Genomic DNA, 24,896 nt, shown 5'->3' on the forward strand with positions numbered 1-24,896 from the left:
CCCTACCCAGGGCCTCCATCAGCTACAGACTCGGTTGCCAAGCTGTGCTAATTAACTGTCAAGGAAAAGCTTGCAAGAGTGGGACTCTCCAGTGATCCCCGAGTCCCTTCTCAGGGTGACCGGGAGGGACTCCACAAAGATGAAAGGAAGAGACTGGGAGTTAGGGTACCGTGAAGCTGGAGTGAAACCCACTGGAGCTGCTGAAAATCGTGGACCTTTCATTTTCCAGCAGGCCCGCGGCTGGTGATGGGGCAGCAGCGCCTTCTTGTGGCAGCAACGCCCGAGCGCTCCTCCGTGACTCCCCATGGCATTCGCAGTGGGGCATGGCCCCTCTGCCGCACCTCCTTCTCCAGACCCACAACTTTCCACTCCTTCTGGAATGGTCCAGGCTTTGTCATTTGGAGCCTCACTACGGAAAACCATCTCCCGGGGAAGAGTTTGACAGTTGTCTGGTAGAGTGTCACACTCCCTTGGTAGCTGAACAGCGACAAGAGTTTACCAGGCAGCTGTCCGCAGTGTGCTGCTGGTTTCTCGTATTTCCTCCATTTTGATCAACACCTGAACAGCTACCGTGTTCATAATGCCAATTCTGAGCTGTGTCCATGCTGGGGATGTACACCGCCCTCATTCTGCTGCCAGATCTGAGGCACCGTGATTATGCTGGCAGGAACGGGCAAGGGCAGAATGTGGGTACATCTGGGTCTCCCGCCTCGCTTGCCCCAACTTCTCCACAACTCCCTTTAGTTACAGTGACCTGGGTTTCTTTTGCTGCTGGACACGAGGTTCTCAAATTTGGTCATGCTATTTCACAAGTGAGAGAAGCTGGACAAGCACATATCTCGATTTTCATCAGTTTTGCTCTGACCTTGGCTCCTATAATATCATGGTTTCCTGAAGCTTCTTTCTCATCTAGCTTTGGAACTGGAGTGTGTGTGTGTGTGCGTGTGTGTGTGTGTGTGTGTGTGTGTGTGTGTGTGTACGTACATACGTATATATGGTTAGGGGCCAGCATGGGAGTCTCTTTCACATGGTCCCAAAGTAGGGCTTAAAGGCAACAGTCAAGAAGTGAGGGGCCATATGTTTTCTAAAAGAGTAAAAGCCAAATAATCTATCCATATAAAAAGGAGGCTTACTGTAGCCCAGAAAGCTCTGGGCTCCTCCTCTGCCATAGATGCTCACTCACAGCCTGCCCAGGCCTTGGCTTCTCCTCTCGGAGCTGGATCACTCTCCAAAGGGCCCATGTGGCCCAGCAGAGAGGATTCACTGTGACCTGTGAGCCTGGATCCACTGCCCGGCCCCAGTGCCACCCACTGCTCACTCACATGGGCTCACCATTTCTGCTTTTGTTGGAGTAATATTTTTCCAGTGTGTATTTTTAAAATTTTTTACAGTTGTGGTGCTCATCTCCCGTTTGGAGAATTAACTGCTTACAGATGCTGTGAGAAGCGGTCCCCACCAGGCAGTGAAACCACAGGGGTTTGGATGCCACTTCAAAGGGAAGAGAAGGGGCGGGAGGCTGCCTGTCCTTGAGAGAGATAGCAAGTTTATTTTCTAACATTATTACTTCATGTGTGTGGGTGTTTTGCCTGCATGCATGTCTGTGCTCTAGGTGCATGCCTGGAGCCTGAGGTCAGAAGAGGGCATTGGATCCTTTGGAACTGGAGTTACAAACCACTGTGAGGTGCCATATGGATGCTGGGAGTTGAAATTTGGTCCTCAGGAAGAAGAGCCAGTGCTCTGAACCATTGAGCCATCTGTGCAGCCCCGACAGCAAACTTCTTGACCTATGAAAAGTCCTCAGTGTGATTGCCATTCAGAAACTGAAGCTCAAGGACTGTCTGAAGGCTTGGGGATGCAAAGCCCGCATTGAAGCAGCTGTTTGATGAGGTGTTCTTTTGTTTTATTTTTGTTATTGTTCCCCGAGACAGAGTTTCTGTGTAGCCCTGGCTATTCTGGAACTCACTTTGTAGACCAGGCTAGCCTTGAACTCACAGAGATCTGTCTGTCTCTGTCTCCTGAGTGCAAGAATTAAGGGTGTGTGGCACCACTGCCTGGCTAAAGTTTTTTCTGCTTTCTCATTCTCTGTGCACCAAGCCTGTCCTCACCAGCAGTTCCCAAATCACAGCTCAGATGCAGGGATCAGAGATTGTGCTTCCTGTGGGTGTGAGCATGAGTGTGGAGAGTGTGCATGCGCTGGTGGTTATAGCAGTGAAATGAGGACGGAGAACAACCCTTTCCCCAATGAGCCTCCCTAGAAAAGGGCATTTTTTTCTTACCGAATCTTGGACAGTTTCCTTTCATCACAGTTGATTTTGTTGTTGTTGTTGTTGTTGTCTGTTTCTTTCTAGTCACAGGCACAATCCTGCAGCTTTTTTTCTCATGGGAGTAACTAAGTGAAATGAAAAGACTGAGCAGAAAGAAGTCCCGGGTCTTGATTCTGGCGAAACAGGACCGCTTGGACTAGAAGGCCTCTGAGACCCTTGCCGTGCAGTCCTTTGAAGAGGGGTTTCTTGCAGCTTCATACTGTTAGATTTAAATATTATGCGTCTTACTTTTCTATTCCATAAAAACACCATCATGAGCAAGGTAACATGGGGAAGAAGTTTATTTTGGGGGCTTGCTTACAGTTTCAGAGAGTGAGAGTCGGGGAGCACCAGGTGGGGAACATGGCAGCAGGCAGGCGTGGTGCTTGAGTTGTAGCTAAGAGCCTACATGTTGAGACAACAACGTGGAGAGAGAGGGAAGAGGAGGGAGGAGACAGAGAACTGGCAGTGGCTGCCCTTTTGAAACCTCCGACTGCCTCGAGTGACACACCTCTTCCGACAAGGCCACATCCACTAATCCTTCCCAATAGTTCCACCAGCCGGGAACCAAACATTCAAATAGAAGCCTATGGGAGCCATTCTATTCAAACCACCGCATTGTGTGAACATTATTTTTGAAGTTTTATCAGGACCTTTTTTAAATTGCAAGAACCACTCACAGGCAAGGGGAGTGCATTCTCTGCTGATTTAGACTGGTGGGTATGATCTTAGAGTGTGAAGATTTATAAGGCAAAACTCAAGGAAGGAAACAGGCAGACTGTCATATTATTATACTTGTTCAAATTTCCATGGTATAAATATGGGAGGAATACATTGAGTGGAAGACAAATTTATTCTTGGAGATGGCATTTTCTCTTGGTATATGGTAACTATTAAAGTCTACAAGAAAGCGATTCAGTAGGAAATGACGGTAAGTTGTAATCAAGTCTTTAAAAATAAGGCGAATTTTGTTGGTCTCCTTGTGGGACTCCTGTCCCTTCCATGTCCTTCTAATCCCACCTCTCTCTTCCTCTGTAAGGCTCCCTGTGCTCTCCCCAAAGTTTGGCCTTGAATCTCAGCATCTGCTTTGATCCCTTGTTGGGTGAATCCTTTCAGAGGACCCTCTATAGCATGTTCCCATCCTGTTTCCTCTCTTCACAGCCTCTGGTGTCTATCCTGTTTCCCATTCTGAATGAGATCTAAGCATCCTCCCCAGGGTCCTCCTTAGTATTTAGCCTCTTTAGGTCTGCAGGTCCTGCAGAGAATGATGCACCAGCGGAGGACCACGCATGGAGAGGACCTAGACCCACTGCTCAGATGTGGCCAATTGGCAGCTCAGTCTCCATGTGGATCTCTGAGTGAGGGGATCAAGGGCTGCCTCTACCATGAACTCAGTTGACTGCTCTCTGATCACTCGTCCCTGCTGATGCAGCCTCACCAGGCGACGGAGGAAGAGCATCCAAGCAGTCCTGATGAGACTTAACAAGCTATGGGAAGATGGCTGTAGTGGAGAACTCCCTCTCTCCGTGGACTAGGGGAAGAGGGAGAAAGGGTGGGACTGGGGAAGTTGAGGGAGGGGACTTCAATGGGGATTTATAATGAATAAATTGTGAAGAAAAAATAAGGAGAATTTAAATTATTATTATTTTGCAAACACATGACATGAAAGTTGAAGAGCAAGCGTGTCTGTCATTTGGAGAGCCTGTGATGGATAAACTCTGAGTGGGGCAAATGGAAGGAGACAGAAAGAGATGAAGAACAGAGGCCACTGGTGGATTAACAAGAGTGTGTGAACTAGGGCTCCTTCTGGTAACTGGGCAAACATGGGGAAGCTGTTAGAGACAATGCTTCCAGCCGTCTGGTGTTTGCATATCAGCGCGTCAGAGAACAAGCCTTTGCTGAGAGTTCGTCATCACAGAATATCAAACAAAAGATCCCTTTTGGCCCTCACAGTGCAAGACAAAGACTAGGAAACTGACAGTTGCTTTCTCAAATCACCCTGCACAAATATCACCCAGACTCAGGTGCTTCCTTGGTTGAAATACATTATAACCTCGATGGGGGGAATGCAGGCAAGACTTAGCCCAAGGGTAGGACAAACAAGATGTGGCATTCGATGCATAGGAACCAAAGTTACTGGCATTTCTAAGGGGACCGCCAATATCTGAATGTCCTCTGCTGAGTGATGCTTGTGCAGGACCAGACTGCTAGCCCTTTCTCTGCCTGGGACTTGGTTTCTCTTACAGCCTTGCTCTGTACAGTAGTTTCCCGCCGCCACCCTGGGATTGGCCCAGATCACAGCTGCACCCATAAACAGTCAGAAGCACCTGGCTTTTTACATCCATGTGCCTTTGGGACTCTGTTACCAAATTCCTATTTCTAGGGCCTCCAGTCTAGGTTTGGTTTGGCTGCCTTTTCTCTTACCCTGACCTACCCTGAAGCCTCTGAGAGCATAGTCTACAGGTCTGCAAAATCTAAACCTCTCAAATGAACCACCAAACTTCAGCTTGCCTTGGAGAAAATGGAGCCATGTTCCTTGGCCTGTAAGCCGTGTCCCAGGGCTTGGGTGGCAGCATTGGGGAGAGAGTGGGGTGTGGTGGGGTGGGGGGCATCTGTCTCTACAAAACACCAAATAGGGTGGTCTCATCCAGTCAAACCAGCTGTTTGACATCACACGGTCCAAGGACAATCACATGAGAAGATAGATGGTGACCCAAAGAAAGAGAGCTCCTCCTGTTCCTACCAGTTGGAGAGGTAGTATGCAGGCGTGACCCTTGACAGCAACCACTATGTGTCCTGCCACTCCAAACTTTCACAGGTTAACACTGTTCATGCTCTAGACTTGTATCTTCCATTTGTGCTGTGGTGTATCCTGGTAGAAGGGGGCTGTGCCCTGTGTTAGAAAGCCTTATGGGTTGTGCAGCCACAGGGATGAGAATGTCATGAAGTCTACATGCAAGGAGGGTAGCAGAGACAGTAGCACTGACAGGAGGTGTGGAGTGGACAAGATCGAGAGCAAACAAACTGCAGTGGTTACTTTCCTTGTTGCCATGACAAAATGCTGGACAGGAGATGGTTGCAGGAGAAAGGATTTATTTTGGCTTACGGTTTCAGAGAGATTTTAGTCTGTCACCGTAGGAGGAAAGGCGTGGACAAAGGAACAGGAGAAAAACTTTTCCGAGGAGGATAAGAAGTAGGGCCTGTGCAGTCTACAATGGCCTGATCTTAGAGGTCTACTTGGAGAATAAGAACTCGTTATGTGGACCCCAAACAGCCCTACTGTGTGGAGAATAGGAACTTGAAAGGTAACCCCCAAACAGCCCTACTTTGTAAGGAATAAACACCAAAACCATGTACCTAAAACAGCCTCACTATATGGAGAATAAGAACTCAAAACATGGATCTGGCATGGGGGGGGCATCCCATCCCAGATTCAAACCTGTGAACTGGGAAAACTTCCTGCCATCTGTACAGAAGTGATGAGTTAGTTACTTTTCTCATTGCTGTGGCCAAAATACCCCTACAACAAGCAGCTTAAGGAGAGAAGATCACTTGCAGGTCAAGGGGAAACAGTCCATCTGTGTGGGGAGGGAATGGTGGCTGGAGTGTGAGGGGGCTGGCCAAACTACATCCTTAGGGAGCAAAGAACGATACATGCGCTCAGCCTACTTCCCTCCTTTTATCCGGTCCAGACCCTGGCCTGTGGTGCTGTGGCTCTTCTTCAACTTTTGGTTCTAAAAGCACCCTCACCTAGACACCCAGAGACATGTTTCCATGGTGATTCTAAAACCAGTCAAGCTGACAAAGGAGATTAACCTTAGTGACAAGCCTAAGTGCCCATTTCCTTGCTTCTCACCAGCTTCCAGTTCCTGAATATACCCAGAAGGCCCCAGGATATTTGTAGCCACTGTTTGCAGAGATGGAGCAATGTTTACTGTCCCTGCATGTGTATGTATTTGCATCTAGATGTGATTGGTGTGAAGCACAGTACCCACTATAGTTTGGGGGGTGAGGAAAGCCTGAGACAAGATCTTATCATGTTGTTTCGAGTTAAGTCCACCAGAGGACACACAGACATTCTGAAAGCTGAAGAGAAAGTCTGTATGGCTGGTTGGCAACGGCACAGGGAACTTGATGCTGCCAAATCTCACACCCCCAAGCCTCACCTTTCTTTGTCTGTTACGTACAAAACCCACATCCTAGTAGACACATTTCAGTTAGTGAAAATAGTTAGCAAGAAGCAAAACTACAGAGGTCAAAAAAAAAGGTTTTGGGACTTTTCTGTATCCCAGAACCATGGACTAGGTCTCCGTTGCTGTTTTGGCAGGTGTTGGGTTACATGTTGGGTTTTAAGGTTGAAATGGGGTCTCCAACATGGCAACCATTGTGCTAAGGTCTGGAGACCTGCTGCAGTGTCGCCTAATTTGGCCTTGAGTTCAAGCTCTTCCTGTCATAGACTCACAAGCACTAGAATTACAGTAAAATGTGCACTACCCTAGGCACTCATTCTCTATGAGTAGGCAACCAGACACACGTGAGACACCAGGACAAAATGCCTTGTTGCACTTTAAAAAAAGAAAAGACTTCTTGAAAATAAAAAATGTATTCTTCATCAAATGTATTCTTTGACTGAGGGACATCTGGGTTGTTCCCAGTTTCTGGATACTACCAATAAAGCCTCTGTGAACATAGCTGAACAAATGTCCTTGTGGTATGGTGGTGCATCTTTTGGGTAAAAGTCCAGTAGTGGAATAACTGGGTCTTGAGGTAGCACTATTTTCAGTTTTCTAAGAAACTGCTAGATTGATTTCCAAAGTGGTTGTACAAGTTTACACTCCCACCAGCAATAGAAGAGTGTTCTCCTTTCTCCACCTCCTTTCCAGCATGTGTTGTCACTTGAGTTGTTGGTCTTAGCCATTCTGATGGGTGTAAGGTGGAATCTCAGAGTCGTTTTGATTTGCATTTCCCTGATGACTAAGGACATTGAACATTTCTTTAAGTGCTTCTTGACTATTAGAGATTCCTCTGTGGAGAACTCTCTTTTTTGTTCTGTACCCCATTTTAAAATTGCATTATTTGGTTTGTTGGTATTTAATTTCCTGAGTTCTTTATATTGTTTGGATATTAGCCCTCTGTCAGATGAGGGGTTGGGGAAGATCTTTTTCTCTGTAGGCTGTTGTTTCATTCCATTGACAATGTTCTTTGCCCAACAGAAGCTTTTAAATTTCATGAGGTCCCATTTATTAATTGTTGATCTTAGAGCCTGAGCTGTTGGTATTCTGTTCAGGAAGTTGTCTCCTGTGCCAATGAATTCAAGGCTCTTACCCACTTTCTCTTCTAATAGATTTAGTGTATCTGTTTTTAGATGTCCCTCAACCAAAAATGGATAAAGAAATTGTGGTACATTTACACAATGGAATACCACTCAGCTATTTTTTTTTTTTAAATTTTTTATTTAACTTCTTTTTTTTTCAATGCAGTTTATTCAGGAACCTTGAACAATCATCTGACCCTGGGGAAAGCCAGCCCACAGCTTAAATAGCCTCTGGGTAGCCAACCCCAGTGTGCCATGTGGGCAATACAGATAGGTCCACATACATGGAAGCAAGCCAGATCCTCAGCCTTAGCCAAATGTGGAGTTGTTTGTGACAGAGAGCACTCACCATCGGGAAGGTGGAAGGCAGAAACCAGCTCCATCTTTAAGGCGCGGCATTACGCAGCTCTCTACAGTTCCCCCTTTTTGTTTTAGACGCATCAGGCAAGAGTAGAGGTCTGATCTCTGATATTAGAAATAAATTGGGACTTTGTACCGATGTTCATTTAGGTGTCATCCACCCAAAGAGCATCAGACCATTCCAATACCTTTTTCTCAGAGGTGGGACCTGGGGCATCAACCCGCATGCAATCAGACTTGCTCTTCTCTGGGTCGAAAGTGGCTGACCCTGAGTGCAGTGCTTAGCCTCGCATCCTGAGCATAACATTTTAGCTTTTTCATGGTAGCCAACCATGCTTGGGGAGACTGTCCTGCTTCAATGGCTGTAAAGGCCTGAATGATCATGGCTGCATTATGCTGTTGTGAGACTCTAATCTTGCATATACACCACAGGCAAACCAAGGAGACCAACACCAGAAGGCCTGCACCACTCAGCTATTAAAAACAAGGAAATCACGAAATTTGTAGGCAAATGGATGGACCTAGAAAGGAAGGTCCAGGGAAGTAGCCCAGACCTAGAAAGACACACATGGTATGTATCCACTTATAAATGGATATTAGTCATATATTACAGGATCACCGTACTGTAATTCACAGACCCATAAAAGCTAAGTAACAAGGAAAACCCAAGGGAGGGGGCGGTGCTTGACTCTCACTCAGATGGGGAGACAGAATAGACATCAAAAGTGTACATAGAGAGTGAACTGGGTAGGAGAGGGTGTGGGAAGGGAAACGGGGGGCATCAGAAGTGGGGAATGTGTGGAGGTGAGGTGAGAGGGCTTGGAGAGAAAAGGGAAACCAATGGCCTCACTGAGGCCTCACTGAGACAAACTGGAGTCCTGTGACAGCCAGCGTAGGCTACAAGGAATGTTTCTAGCTGAGCCTTCTAGCAGCAGGGGTCGTGGAGACTGAGGAGGCCACCTTCAACCCACCTACATAACCTTCGACCCCAAATTTACCCTGCTTACAAGATGTGCAGAGGTAAAGGTAGAGCAGAGACTGAGGGAATGTCCAACCAACGCCTGGCTCAGCCTGGAATCCACCCCATGCAAGAGAGCCAACCCCTGACACCATTAATGATACTCCGCTACGCTACAGACTGGAGCCTAACCTGAGCAGCTGATCCAATCAGGTGCTGAGACTCACAGCCAAGCGCTCGGGGAGTCCCCTGTGGAAGACTTGTGGGGATGGGGATGCCATAAGAGGACCAACACAGTCAACTAATCTAGACTCATGGGGGCTTGTGGAGACGGAAGCACCAACCACGGACCATGTATGGACTGGACCTGGGCCCCCTTCACAGGTATAACTGATGGGCTCGGTCTTCATTTGGGTCCCTAGAAAAAGGATCAGAGGCTGTCTCTGACATAGACTCTGTTGTCTGCTTTCAATCACTTCCCCCTGGTGGGGCTGCCTTGCCTGGCCTCAGCGGATAAGGATGAGGGCAGCCTGTTGTGAAGGAGGAGAGGGGGGCTGAGGGGAGAGGATGGGGAGGGACTAGGAGGAGAGGAGAAATGACGCTAGATCGGGATGTAAACTGAATAAATAAATTAAAAATAAATAAAAATGTGAATACAAAAAATGTTAAATGTAATAAGATTGAAGTTTTAGAAGATTAAAGTTGTCATTTTTGTTAAAATTTGTATACTCGCATCACTGGACTACCATGGCCTGCTCTTAGTACCACTCCTGTTTATATTACTAGGCAGCTAGGTAGGATTAGAATGCTAGGAGTACTATGCTTTATTGCAAATTAAAAATATTAGGTGTGACCATACTTAATTTTTAAAATTAAGATGTCGTTATTTAAAAAATGTATACTCATTATCATTTATATTTTTCTTTTATTTTAAATGGATAAAGTTAAGTATTAAAGAATAAAATAAGTCTAAAATGTATAAACTAATTTTCCTTTCCTTTTTTTAATAAAATGTATTCAATGTATGCAAATTTTAATAGAACCACATTTTACATTAGTCATTTTTATTGTTGAGAATGGCTATGAGTCAGAATTGCTATAAAAGATTAAACAGGGACATAAAATTCAGGAGCTTAAAGGAAGCAGAAAGTCATTTGTGGGATGATCTCCACAGACCTCCAGACACTGGAGGAAGGGGAGAAATGAGTTTGACGGTTCTTGATGCCCCCCACATAAAAATTTTACTCAGGGCTTTGCAAATGACTCACTTCAAACAGATCTAGTTAATGATGAAAACAATGAGAACTTAAAAGATTATCCTTATCAAATTGAGACCCTCGAAGCAAAAGATACAGCTGGCCTGTCTGGGTGACAAGAAGAAAATTCCATCCATAAAATGAAGCCCTTGGGAAGAGAGGGCTGGATAGGGAATGCTTGGAGCTTTGCTGGCTCCTGGGAGCCTGATTCTGCCCCCGCAGGACTGTTTTCTTCCAGCACATTCTCATCTAAATGAATTATTCCTCTTGGCTAAGCATGGCAGAACATTGAACACTTTGTTTGACACCAGAATTCAGTTGGAAAGAGATGTTGTGGAAATTGGCTCTTAAGTTCAAAGGCAAAATGTTTTGAGAATTCTGTAACAGTTATTACCAATCTTAAGTCAGCTTTAACTAGGGAGGGTGTTTCAGGGAGAAATTCACAGAAAAGTACACAAGCAACTGTTGGGGAGGAGCAGAGGTAAACAGTCAACAAGCAGTTAGCAGTTAACTAAGAAGCTGCTTCCTGGGAAGGAACAATCAGACAGTATTGCTCAAATTAGAACATCATTTAGCCAATCAGAATGGAGCCTTTTGAAAGACTCATGGCAGAGTCTTTTCAAAGAATAGGAAAAGCCAGGTATGGTTCATGCCATTTTTAATCCCAGCAGTCAGGATGCAGAGGCAAGTGGCTCTCTGTGAGTTCAAGGCAAGCTTGCTTTACATAGTACGTTCAAGGCCAACCTAGGGCAAAGAAGAAAGAAAGAAAACACAAATTTTTTTGGGTTTTGTGTAAATGGCTTAAAAGTTTGCTCCTGGATAGGACGATTTTAAAATATTGTTCTTTTCTTCAGGAAGTTCATGAGCTGCATGAACCCCTGAAATACCATATAAAACTTGTGTGCATCTGTGCATATTAGATTTTGTGTGTGTGTTGCAAGTGACATGAAATGGAGCCAGACCAGTTTATTTCAAACAGAGTTTTAATCAGCTCTACATGGAAATCTTGGAAACCTGGGTACCTTGGGATAGGTGCAAGGGAAGTCTGGAGCAACCAGGAATAGGTATTGCAGTCTTCCTTGGCTGGCCACTGCATAGCTCACACAGCCCATCAGCCTCTACGCGTGGAGAACCTTTGCTCAGATGGTCACAAGCCTCTGTTGTAGAGAAAAGCTGAAACGGTTTCCTTCCTTTCTTCCTCTCTCTTCTTCCTTCCTTCCTTCCTTCCTTCCTTCCTTCCTTCCTTCCTTCCTTCCCTCCCTCCCTCCCCCCCCCTCCCTCCCTCCCTCCCTCCCTCCCTCCCTCCCCCCCTCCCTCCCTCCCTCCCCCCCTCCCTCCCTCCCTCCCTCCCTCCCTCCCTCCCTACCTCCCCCCCTCCCTCCCTCCCTCCCTCCCTCCCTCCTTCCTTCCTTCCTTCCCTCCCTCCCTCCCTCCCTCCCTCCCTCCCCCCCTCCCTCCCTCCCTCCCTCCCTCCCTCCTTCCTTCCTTCCTTCCAGGCCGAGGAGTCCTGTACACAGCTCCTTCTATCCTGATTAGAGCCATTTACTGTGGCCACAAGCTATCTGGGATGACGAGGCCACAACAGAGAACGAGACACCCCTCAGAGACACACGACAGCTAAGCTTGGTGGTTTGCAGTGATGACCCCCAATATTAGGCTGAGGCAGGAGGATAATAAATTCAGACTGCCTCAGTGATATTGTGAGTTCAGGGGAAGCCCGCAAAAAATCTGTAAGACCATGTCTCAAAATAAAACTTGAAGTCTGGGCATTCAGCTCAGTACTCAAGTGTTTGCGTAGTGTGCCTGAGGTCCTAGGTCCAGGCTCAACATTGTGAAAAGAAGATAGAAGTGGTTCAGTGTTGTTCCCTGAGACAAAATTCACACATGGAGAATATTTTATGAGAATATTCTCTCAAATTTTGAAGTACTTTTTACTGTAGAAGAAATAACATATTCTGTTTGGGAGTTGGAAAAGATGTTCCATTATGACAGATACTTATTAAAGCAACCCAAGGTTTCTGAATATGAAAGTGTTCATTTTCCTCTACAAGTTCTATGATGGCAAAAACACCATGCAAAGCATTATTATGAATAAACCCCAGAAGCCACTTAATACATTACCAACATTAAACAACTAATTGTTATTCTGATTGTATTGTCCAGAAAAGCAACGAGGTTTAGGAGTTCTCAGAAGGCTCTGAAAAAATGGATAATGGTATTAAATAAATGCCAATTTAACTTAAAAAAAATCATCCTTTTCAAAGACAGCCCCTGATCCCCTTACTAGGGCACCCACATGCCCACTTCTTGTTGCGGGCTCTTAGCAGGCCACAGAGGAAGAGGATGCAGGCAGTCCTAATGAGACTTGATAGGCTGGGGTCAGATGATAGGGGAGGAGGACTCCCCCTTTCTGAGAAATAGGAGAGGGGGATGAGGAAGAGGAAGGGAGGAAACAAGGGAGGGGGCTATAATCGGTATGTAAAGTGGATACATTATAAAAATTTTTTAAATACATTATAAAAAAGAATCCTTTTCATAGACAATTCAAGGGCAATACGCAGTTCAGCTAGAGTGTAGCAGAATCAAGCCATGATGAAGTCACATTTATGATAATCACTGTTGAACTATCAGAAGCAAACAGGAAACCTGAGATATATAGAGATTTCACTGATTTTTTTTTTTTAACGAACACTGTGAAACATACAGTTCTTGTTAACTTAAGGTATGACTTTAATGTTTAGCCATCGGGTTCTGAAGGCTGGTGAAGGCTTGCCTATAGTAATGACTTGTGGTTATTGAAAAAGAAAAAAAGAGATATGATCCAGGCTTTGGTGGAAAATATGGAAGCATTATTTGAGTTGTGGTTTCCATTTTAACAAGGAAAACTACAGTTTCAACCCTCTGAATAGCAGTGGTGTTGCTTGAACAGTCCAGTGATGATGCACACCGTTTCTATGTCCCTCTAAGTATGAAACACTTCCTTTCCGCCTTCCTTTCTCGATTTCCTTTCTTGTGTTTATGCCTGTCCTACAGCTTGCACATGGATGTCAGAGGTCAACTTTCAGGATTCAGTTCTCTCCCTCTACCACATGAGCCCAAGGACTGAACTCATGTCCTCAGGCTTGGAAGCAAGTACCTTACCCAGCAAGCCATCTCACTGGCTCTCACTGGCGCTAAAGTTGGAACATTTTGATGAAACACATTCCAAATCTGACTGAAGGAGCATGCTTCGCACGTACAGAGGAAATTCCAATGAAATGCTGTTAAAGCCAGTGGATTAATTTAGCCAAGATACGAAAGATATTGAAACCAAAGAAGAGCCGCAAATAGAAAATGAATCATGGTCTTCTCTAGGAAGTAGGATTAGTGTTGAGTTTTGAACTGTTGGTTTAAATAACTAATATAAGCAAAGATGAAGGGCAAACAGTGGTTGGTGTGTTACAAGGCTGTAATCCTAGGAAGCAGGAAGCTGATGCAGGAGGATCTAGTTGGGGCTTTGTCTTCCACAATTATTTGGTGATTCCATTTCTATTTCTCTCATATATGTATATATTTTAAGAAGTTTCTACTGTATTAGGTTTCAGTATGACCCTTCAGACAGCCCTTAGTTTTAGCTGTAGGACAAACTCCTAATATCTCTGGGCAAGACAGCATTTTTCTCTCCTGTGATGGAAAAGATAACTGTAGAGTTCTGTTACCTCATACCTACATCACAGTCGTTAAACAAGTACAGGCTGACCACCCCTAGTCTGGAAATCTGAAACCTTTTTGAATGACAAAATGATGCCCCAAGTGAAAACTTCCACACCTAACCTCACAAAATTATGTTTAGACCTGGGTCCCATCCTGAAAATATCTCATCATAGATTTGCAAATATTCCAAAATCTGAGATACTTGTCATCCAAAGAATTTTGGATAACAGATATCCAGGCTCTTAGAGTGTGTCATCCAAGTCTTCTGTGATGCATGTTGAAAACACCAATTTACTCTGCTTTGTTTGAGAATGATTGGTAAAATTATGGTTTATTTCCAACCAAAGTATGGCTTTAAGAATTGTGTAGACAATTTCCATACTACCTTAAGAGAATTTTCTTAAATTCACCAAATCTGGCATTATTGAAAAAAATTTATTATAGTTACATAAATAGTTGATGAAATGAAGGACAACACATGTCATTTTGTGTGCACATAGTATATGCACACATGCATTCATATTTGTATGTGGACATAGGCATGTAGGAATGTGTGCACTTGCGTGTGAACGCATGTGGAGACCAAAGGTCAGTACGGGGTGCCTTCCCGTATTGCTCTGTAATATGAGACAAGCTCTCTAGCTAAACTCTACATTCACTGATTGGCTGACTGTCTGGCCAGTGAGCTCTAGGGATCTGCCTGTCTTCACCATCCCTAGCTATAGGGATACAGATAAGAACCCTCCTGACTTTTTACAAGGGTCTTGGGGATCTGTATGGTTGCGTAGCAGGTATTTTACTTACAGAGCCACCTCCATAGCCCCCATACATTAAAATGTATGCTACATATTTAAGGTGTGTGTGTGTGTGTGTGTGTGTGTGTGTGTGTGGTTCATAGGTTAGCAGTCAGGTGTCTTTCTCAATTACTTTCCATCTTATGTTTTTAAGATGTATTTTATGTATGTATGTGTCTGAGTGTACATTTATTTGTCCACCACATGCATGCAAGAGTCTGCAGAGGCCAGAAGAGGGCGTTGGATCCACTAGAACTGAGGGGCAGGTAATTGTGTGAAGCCAAGTGGCTGAGGTCATAACCTGGGTGCTGGGAGCTGAACCCTGATCCTCTCCGAGAGCCGTAAGTGCCTTTAACTGCGAGCCATCCAGCCAGCCCATTTCCAACTTACTTTTTGAGACAGGGTTTCTTGCTAAACCCAGCAGAGGTCACTCTTTCTTCTGGGTGGTCTAGCTAGTGAGCTACACTGCCAAGGTTACAGACACATTATGCCCAGCATGTCCGGCTTTTATCTGGTAGCTGGAGATCTGAACTCAGATGCTCATGTGGCAAGGACTTCAATAGTGGAACCATTTCTTCAGTTCTAAGAAATATTAATATTGTTGAATAAATTTATATTAATCGATTATGCTATATCTGTATTATATTATCCTTCAAATGTCATTAATTATTGACACATACAACCAGACCCGTGAAATCAATCAGTTGCTTTACTTTGCAAATTTTTATTCATACAAAATAACTGTTTTGCACCTATTTTTAAATCTTGACATTAAAAAAGTTAAATTTATCAAGGCAGGAGGAAACGACTTACTCTGCTTAACAGTTTGTTACTTAATTTATAACTTTCAAATATTTTGACATATGGTTTCTTGGGTGGGCTTAAATGTTAAGCTGGCTTCCAGGTGGATGTGCTTGGAGGAAAAGGTTTGGGAGCCCACACCTGGAGAGATTAGGAAATGAATTTGAGGTTGAACTGAGAATTCTTTCCACATTGGAAGGTGGTGGAAATCCAAAGTTCCCTTCTGCTAAGACAACAGCTCTCGACCTTGGTGGCCAATTAGAGTCATCTGGGGAGCTGGAAACACGTTCAGGCCCCTTATTAGGGCACTTATACATTGATTGATGGTGATTGGCACTGGGGATTGAGTTTTGGGACTTGCACCTGCCAGGTAAATTCTGTCCGTTGAGCCTCATCCTGGAGGCCCTAGGGTTTTTGGGTAAAGGAGTGACCTGAACATCAGCATGTAAAAGTATCCCTCGATGACTTTAATGTGCAGTCATTATTCAGAGCAGCTTCTAGCATCTGGGCCAGCAAACAGCATCCTGACAGGGCTGCAAGGGCTATACATCCAGGGCACGGCTAGAGCCCCCTTTTGGTTCCGTTATGCCAGCCTCAGGTCAGGCAAAGGTTGGCAAGATTGAGGCAAGAGGCTTAATAGAGAAAACATCCAGAAGGCCTCCATTTCATTCATTCAGTTGACAATTAATTCAGTTCTATAGTGTTTATGGAGCTGAGGACATAGAAAAGAGGAAAACACTGATTCTGAAAGTAAGGAAACAGATGTGTAAACGAAGCCTATAAAGCCCTGGGACCATTATGGTGAAGGTTCCCACGGGGCACGGTAGAGGCACAATCCTGTTTGCAAAGGAAGCATAGATAAGGAGTCTCAGATGAGTCTTGGAAGATGTGGGTAATCTGGAAGACTTGGCTGAGAATGAGATCATAGGAAGACTTCTCTCAGTGTGTGGTTAGGAGCCCCAGGTGTGCGGAAGGGCAAGAGCAGGCCCTCTGGGAAGTCTGGTAGAGGAGGCACAGGAGTGTGGGAGGCTCTTGCTAGGATGGCCTCACTGGGCCTATTTTCCTGAGCATGGCTTAGGGAATCTTCATTCCAGGCTTATAGGAGAACTCTTCCAGAGAGTTGATGTCAGGAAGAGGGAGTGTATTTCTGGATCTTTAATATTCATGGGTATTTTGTCAATGTTTCTGCATTGAGTTGGTGACTGAACCATGCTCTTAGGGACTTGAAAACGTTCCTCCTCTCCCACGATTACCTTCTACACTTTCCACAGGCATGTGGCATTCCTCACCTTTTGAAATCTCCCACATCTGAAGTATCAGGGTTATTTGAAGTAGTCCCAGAAACCTCTGATTGATGAAGCAAAAACCTCAAAATTGCCTCTTGGTTTTTGTATCTCAATTACAATTCTGTCTAGTAATGCCTAATCCTATGTTGAGTTAACATTCCCACCCATCCCTATGCTCCAACAACTGAATGAAATGTAAAAGATCTCACTATTGAGTTCCTTTATGCTTCCTTTTAGATGTTACAGATCTACATACATACAGGTATATAACCCGGAACCCCACCATACGATGTGATTTTTGTTTCAACATGCATCACAGAAGACTTGGATGACACACTCTAGGAGCCTGGGTATCTGTTATCCAAAATTCTTTGGATGACAAGTATCTCAGATTTTGGAATATTTGCAAATCTATGATGAGATATTTTCAGGATGGGACCCAGGTCTAAACATAATTTTGTGAGGTTAGGTGTGGAAGTTTTCACTTGGGGCATCATTTTGTCATTCGAAAAGGTTTCAGATTTCCAGACTAGGGGTGGTCAGCCTGTACTTGTTTAACGACTGTGATGTAGGTATGAGGTAACAGAACTCTACAGTTATCTTTTCCATCACAGGAGAGAAAAATGCTGTCTTGCCCAGAGATATTAGGAGTTTGTCCTACAGCTAAAACTAAGGGCTGTCTGAAGGGTCATACTGAAACCTAATACAGTAGAAACTTCTTAAAATATATACATATATGAGAGAAATAGAAATGGAATCACCAAATAATTGTGGAAGACAAAGCCCCAACTAGACATCTTTTAAACATAACCTCTAGTTCTGAGGATGGGTTACAGCTAATTGAGTTGTTGGATAAACAACTGAACAACCCAGGCTATTGACAAGATGATTGGTTGTTCTCCACAAACTGACAGTCAGGCCCTATTATTGATGACAACACCTACAGAACTCATTGAGCAGAAAGAAGCTGAACCGGTGCCTACTTGGGGCCTTCACACCTATGGACTAGTGTTCATGGTAGTGGATGGTACTCTGTACACCACCAGAGAAGAAAAGCAAACACCGGCCTGGCTACAAACCCTTCAGTTTACAGTGGTGACCTGACTGCAAGACAGCTGGTGCAACAGTGGCACAAAGCTTGTAGGAGTAACCAACCAATATCTAACCAACCAATAATATCTAGCCAACCAATATCTAAACAACCAATAATATCTAACCAACCAATATCTAAACAACCAATAATATCTAACCAACCAATATCTAACCAACCAATATCTAAATGGATTAAAGGCCTACTCCATGAGGTGAAACCCATTCCTGTCACTGTTTTGGTGACAAAGAACCTCCTACTAGATAGGCCAGGGACCTAGGAGAAAACCAAATTCTGCTGTTCTGCTAAAGAAATGTAGCAATAAAATGACCCCTAGTGACATTTTGCTATACTCATGGATCAGGGTCTTGCTCAGCCATCATCAGAGAAGCTTCCTCCAGCAAATGGGAACAAATACAGAGACCCACAGCTGGACAATGTGTAGAAAGTGACAGATCTTGGAACACTTACTCTCAAATGGGATCAACCCCCTCCACTCAGGGTTCAGGAACCCTGTGGAAGAAGAGGCAGAAAGATTATAAGGGCCAGAGGGAATAAAGGACAGCAAGGAAACAAGGCCATCAAGAAAAAGCACATAACAAACTCGTTAAGTCTGTGGTAGCATGCATGGGACCTGCATAGGTCTGGGCTGGGGAAGGGCCCAGTGCTGAGAGACATAGGCACAAAGTCCCATCCTTTCTCCAGAAGCTATTTCTAATTGATAATTGCTCACAAAGGAAAAATTATTAATTTTTTTCCCCTGGGAGTGTCACTGAGTATAGGAAACGCTCCTGAGAGCAGGTCCCATGCCCGTCAGTTAGAAGGCCAATAAGAAATGAACTCTGGCATTTTCGGAGGTTCTTTATCTCATAATACTTTGTCAGTTTTCCCCCGTTACAAGTCTTTTGCACATATATTATGATTTTCAGTATTGTGTTTTTATAAGATTTCTGTGTGTACGAACCTGTGGGTCTCCGTGTCTATATGTGTTTCCTGTGCTTTTTCTTTGGCTCTTTTTCTTTCATCTGTTTGTTTGTTTTGTCTTATTCTGGCTTGTTTTTATTTTATTATGTTAAGATGCTTGATTGTTTTCTAGTGAGGAGGGGATTTGGTTGGGAGGAGAGTCTGGGAGAAGTTGTTGGAGGAGGGAAAGCCATTATCAAATTATATTGTATGAAAAAAATCCCTATTTTTAAATAAAAAAGTAGCAAAAAGTATGTCCCGATTCTTTGTATATGAGTGCTAAAACCGGAGCTTAACCTAGAGTTCTAAAGACAGCCCCTTGAACATTCTATACAGCCTCCTGTGTGGCAGGCATGTGAGCTCGTTTTAGGAGCTGCACAGTAGAAATGTGGATTATTCCACTAGGGGTTTGAGGGAGACAACCAGAGACTCTTCAGGTGTGCTTGGTGGGGAGTGACAGCTTTGATGATGGGGAACCACGCTGAGGACTACAGTCTGCCCGGAGATGAAAGACCTGTGCTGGGAGAGGGTTTTGCTTGGGCAAGGGGCCCCAAGGCTCACACAGGAGCAGGTCTGCTAGCCTCCAGCCCCCATCTGGCTTCAGGTCCCACCTTTCTTCTGTGGCTCTTGGGAGTAGATGGGATGATCATAGTTACTGCTTTGGGACATTCTCTATGCGCAGTGTTTTGGCTCAGAAAATTCAGGGTTGAGAAGTATAATAATACAACTTGTGTAGGTATAGATAGGTCCATTTCTTCTTGTTCTCTGGTCTGGGGAAAACTGATTAACTTGTCTAGGCTGTGTTGTAAAATGGGATAATAACTGGTCAATAACTTGGGAGCCTCCCTGGGGCACTTGCAAAGGAAGCTTCCCTCTTGGGCTTTCCTAGACTGGTCACCACTTGAAGGCTAGGGACATGCATCACTAAGGACTGCTTCAGCATCAGACCTGCTTGCAAGCACTGCTCAACACATGCCTCCTGGTGACAAGTGACTTTGGGGAAGCAGCAGATGGGATCTGAGACCGACCCGAGTTCAAACCCTAGCTCCACTTGCAACCAGTTGTGGGAGTTATTTGATTTTTTTCCCACCTCACTTTTGTTATCTGAAAAGTGGGGAACTTTGATGTATGCCTCACAGGTTATGAGGAGAAGGAGGGAATCTCTGGGTGGCTAACCACGGGGAAATCACAGCTGTGGCTTCTGTGGCTGGCAGGAAGGCAACACCCCTGCTCAGGCAGCTGTCTCCAGACTGTCGCACACCACAGGTGAGGTGATAAATGGGGACACTAATAGCGTAAAGGATTTTTTTGTACTCTAGTCCTTGTTGCTTCAGCCATCTCCATCCTTTGCAGAATGTCAGAATTCGTTAAAGGGCTCCCGAGGCTCATTCAAATTGTCTGGAAGGAGTTACATTACACAGGGGCCTGCTGCCCCCTAGTGGCTACTGTTGCCACATTACAAAGATGGTCGGGGAAAGACTGAGCTTCTTGTGGGCTAGAGGCCACAGCACACCTGGAGAGGATGTGGACTGTGAATGGCCTTCCTCGGTTTCTAGTCTCTGGGCAGTCATCCTTACGCTGTGGTCCCTGGCCAGCTCACCTGGATGCTTGCTAGAAGTGTGAAGTCTAAGGACTGGGGAGACAACCCAGTGGCTAAGAGCTCCTGCTCTTCTCCCAGAGGAGGTGTGCTCCTTCCCAGCATCACACAACTCAAGCACCAGAAGGGATCTGATGCCCTTTTCTGGCCTCCAAAAGCATCTGGGTGTGGGCTAATGCATGTGCATGCACACGGGTGCGCTCGTGTGTGTGTGTGTGTGTGTGTGTGTGTGTGTGTGTGTGCGCGCACCCCCCCCAACATATCAAACACACCACAACAAATCTTCCCCAAAATGTGAATTCTGAACCCTCAGGATCAGAAACTTGTAGACTGTGTGTTCTCTGAAGCCTGTGACATGTTGTTCTAGGGGCTCCAGGACCTCAGATTAGGACAGGGAAGGTGGCTGCCTTAGGCGTGAGGCTCCACAGCAGGCCCCGATGTTGGAACTGTGGAATGTTTCAAAGGCCAGTGTGAGCTAGGCGTACTATTGCATGACGGGTCATCAGAGCCGAGGCAGGGTGGACTGAGCAGCCACACTCCCTTCTGAGATTTACCCGTATTGACTATTTTACCACATTCTCCTCGTCTCTCCCCTATCTTACTTTTATCTCAAATTATTTGAAAAAAAAATTGGCAGAAATATTAACACTTTGACTCTTAAATATTTAGCAGATGTTTTATATAAACAATCAAAAAGCCACAGTATCACCACCACAATGAGGAAATCAACAGCCTGGCAAGATCTGATCCACGTTTTAATCTCATATTACTCCCACTCGTACATAGTTGTATGTGTTTATGTCTGAGCTCTAATCAACGTTTGTGTGTCACATTTAGTCTTCTCCGTGTCTTTTGTGTAAGCTAGCTCAGCAACCTTGGTGTTTTATTTTATTTTATTTTAGAGTGGAATTGGCTTTCTTTCAAAGTTCAGGCTGGCTGTATCCCAGAGTGTCCCATTGCTGGGTGTGCCAGGTTGTTTTCTCGTGACTGGACTTAGGGTAGACGTTGCTGGCAACAGTAATTCATTAGAAGTTGGCTGTGGTGGCTCTTGCCTGTGATCCCAGGACTCAGGCAGGATGCTAAGACAGGAGGATTGTTACAAGTTCAAGGCTCACATGAGCTACATGTGCTGACCAGTGTGGCCAGTACGAGACCTTGTCTTAGTCCTCTCCACCCCCACCAAATGCAATTTTCACTTGTGGTGTTGAGAATTTGGTGCTGTATTAGAAGGCTGATATAAAGGATAGGTTGTTGCTCCTGTCCTCTCCAGGTCTTACTTTTCCCCCTTCTTTCATAAGATTCCCTGCACTCTGCCCAAAGTTTGTCTATGAGTCTCAGCATCTGCTTTGACACCCTGCAGGGCAGAGCCTTTCAGAGGCCTTCTTTGGTAAGCTCCTGTCCTGTTCTCTGTTTTCTTCCTCTTCCAATGCCCATCCTCTGCCTTTCTGAATGGGGACTGAGCATCTTAGTCAGAGTCCTCCTTCCTGATTAGCTTCCTTAGGTATACAGATTTTAGTATTTTTATCCTATATTATATGTCTAATATCCTCTTATGAGTGAGTATATATCCTATGTGTCTTTCTGCTTCTGGGATACCTCACTCAGGATGATCTTTTCCAGTTCCCACCATTTACCAATCCTATATCTGACAGAGGGCTAATAGAGAGTATGTATAAAGAACTCAAAAAGTTAAACAGCAACAAATCAAGTAATCCAATTAAAAAAAATGGGGTATAGAGCTAAACAGAGAATTCTCAATAGAGGAATATTGAATGGCAAAGAAACACTTAAAGAAATGTTCAACATCCTTAGTCATCAGGGAAATGCAAATCAAAATGACTCTGAGATTTCACCTTACACCCATCAGAATGGCTAAGATGAATAACTCAAGTGACAACACAAGCTGGAGAGGATGTAGAGAAAGGAGAACCCTCTTCCACTGCTGGTAAGAATGTAAACTTATACAACCACTTTGGAAATCAATCTGGTATTATCTCAGACAATTAGGAATAGCGCTACCTCAAGATCCAGCTATACCACTCCTAGGCATATATCCAAAAGAGGCTCAAGTACACAACAAGGACATCCGCTCAACCGTGTTTGCAGCAGCTTTATTTGTAATAGCCAGAAACTGGAAACAACCCAGATGTCCCTCAGTGGAGGAATGGATACAGAAATTGTGGTACATCTACACAATGGAATATTACTCAGCCATAAAAAACAAGGAAAGCATGAAATTTGCAGGTAAATGGTGGGAACTGGGAAAGAGTCACCAAACTTATGTTACCCACAGTGCTCAGCATATTTCTGCTATAAAGCTTTACCAGGATTTGCTGTCTGGCTCAGTTGAAGCCCATGCCTCTGAGGCCCTCTAGTCTGGAGTTCATGGATCTATTCTGCCCAGCCATGTATTAGAAAAGCTCCCATTCTAAGTGACAGGACCTCATCAGAGCTCCCACACCACTCTTGGGGAGTCACACCCTGTCTTCTGCAGCCCAGCCCCTTCCACCCCCAGTGAGGCCTCAGGGGCTAGCTCCCTTCATCTGCTCAGTCCTGGGACACGAACACTGTCATGGTTTGAATACACTGGCCCCTATAGGCTCATAGACTCCAATGCTTGGTCACCAGGGAGTGGCACTATTAGGAGGTGTGGCCTTGTTGGAGTAGGTGTGGCCCTGATGAAGGAAATGTATCACTGAGGGTGGGCTTTGAGGTTTCAAATGCTCAAGCCAGGCCTGGTGGTTCCTTCTCTGCCTGCTGTCTATGGATCTAGATTTGGAACTCCCAGCTCCTTCTTCAGCACCACGTCTGTTCACTTGGCATCATCCTTCCTGCTGTGTCGATAATGGGCTAAACTTCTGAAATGTAAACCACCTCCTGTGAAATGCTTTTCCTTATGAGAGTTACCTCTTCACAGCAAGAGAACACTAAGACAGACAGGGATGAGCTGGAGCCACCTGAAGGGCTGGTAGCGGTATGTCTGGAAAGAACTGACAGGCTTTGAAAAACAACAGTATCTTCGTATCTCAGCAGATCAGTTAGGAATGTTCCCGAGCCCTGGGTCATCGCTCATATCACCATCTCTGCACCTCAGTGGAGAAGCAAGTAAAGCCTACCTTTAGATATTCTGATGTCATATGAGGATGGCTTTGAGCTCCCAATCTTTCTGCTTCCTCCCACCAAGCACTGGGATTACAGATGTGCATCCCATATTCAGTTTATCATTTTTTTTTAACATCAATGTCTGCACAGATTTGTTCATATGCCAACGGCTTCATTTTCTCTCATTCATTCTTTCTTGTATTTTCAATTTCATTGTTCTCTCACTGGAGTTCTGTTCATAACAGACTCTTTGTCTATAGATATTTGTCACAGTTTTGCTCAGTATTAAATATAGTGTGATAGTTATTGTTTCTATTTTAGGTTCTTTGTCTATTAAAACTGATACATTAGAGAGAAAGAACCTCAGCAATGGATGCTGTGGAGGGGAATCCTGGGGAGAAGAGAGGATGGGCCTGGGCATGTGTTCTCAGGGCATGCCATGCAGAGACCACCACCCAGGCTGGGATATCCCCAAAGGTCAGAAAGAGAGTGCCTGAAGAAATGCCCCTTCCCACGGGATGGGGGACCTGCCAATGTGCTCCTTGGACTGGCAATATTGATTCCTTTCGAGGATTTATTAATGCTCCAAATATTTCGGTTCTGCCTAAAATTTACTGACTCAGAAGCTCTGGAGGTGGAGTCTAGTAATCTGAATTTAAACAAGCACCCCCAAATAACCTCCAGCTTCAGGCCCCTCAAGCTGCAGCACTGTTGCTCCTGGACAAAGATTCCCCTCACACAACAGCACAGGGAGGGTGGGACTGCCAATGACGTCCTGAGAGCAGGGCCAGCTGGATCCCCTCCATGGGAGAAACCTGGGCTGGAGGCTTAGCGGCTTGGAACACAAGTCAGCTGTGAACATTTGACCACTCCTCTGAGACCGCTAATGTGGCTGGCCTCAGTTCAAAGGAAGCTGCTATTTAGAGTTCAGCTTGGAGCTTGGATTGAACATGACCACCAACGAAGATGTAACAGTGTCTGCTTGTTCACAGAGGATCTTCTTTTGTAGAATAGTATGTTTTCTTTCAACAAGAAAACATAATGTTGATGCTATGCCAAGGAGCGGCTTTGATAGAGGCTGTTGTGTGCTTTGGCCCCAAATGTTTCAAGAGCCCAAGGTGAATTTGTGCTGGCCAATATAATAGAGACAAAAGAATCTGTTTCCTCAGTAAGGTAGCTTAGACTTTAATTCCTCTGCTCAGTTCTTAATAGATAAAAAGTAAATAGGGTTTAAGGAGCTTTCTTCCTAATGACCTTGAAACCTTGGGAAGGACAGGCTGAGCTTTCAACTATGAGGCCAGGCTGCACGTAGCAGGGATGTTAAAATGAGAGTGGTTTCTTCATACGATGGTTTTATGGTCTCACATCAAAGAAGTCTG

The 24,896-nt window shown here is 44.9% G+C and overlaps 1 pseudogene; it reads right to left on the reverse strand.

Moving 5' to 3' along the window:
• Positions 1-218: 218 nt before the first annotated feature.
• The window catches only part of LOC132652716 (phosphomannomutase 1-like), a 78,764-nt pseudogene continuing 54,086 nt past the window's right edge, over positions 219-24,896 (reverse strand).

Source organism: Meriones unguiculatus, chromosome 1, assembly GCF_030254825.1.
Source record: "Meriones unguiculatus strain TT.TT164.6M chromosome 1, Bangor_MerUng_6.1, whole genome shotgun sequence".
Classification (NCBI taxonomy): Eukaryota; Metazoa; Chordata; class Mammalia; order Rodentia; family Muridae; genus Meriones; species Meriones unguiculatus.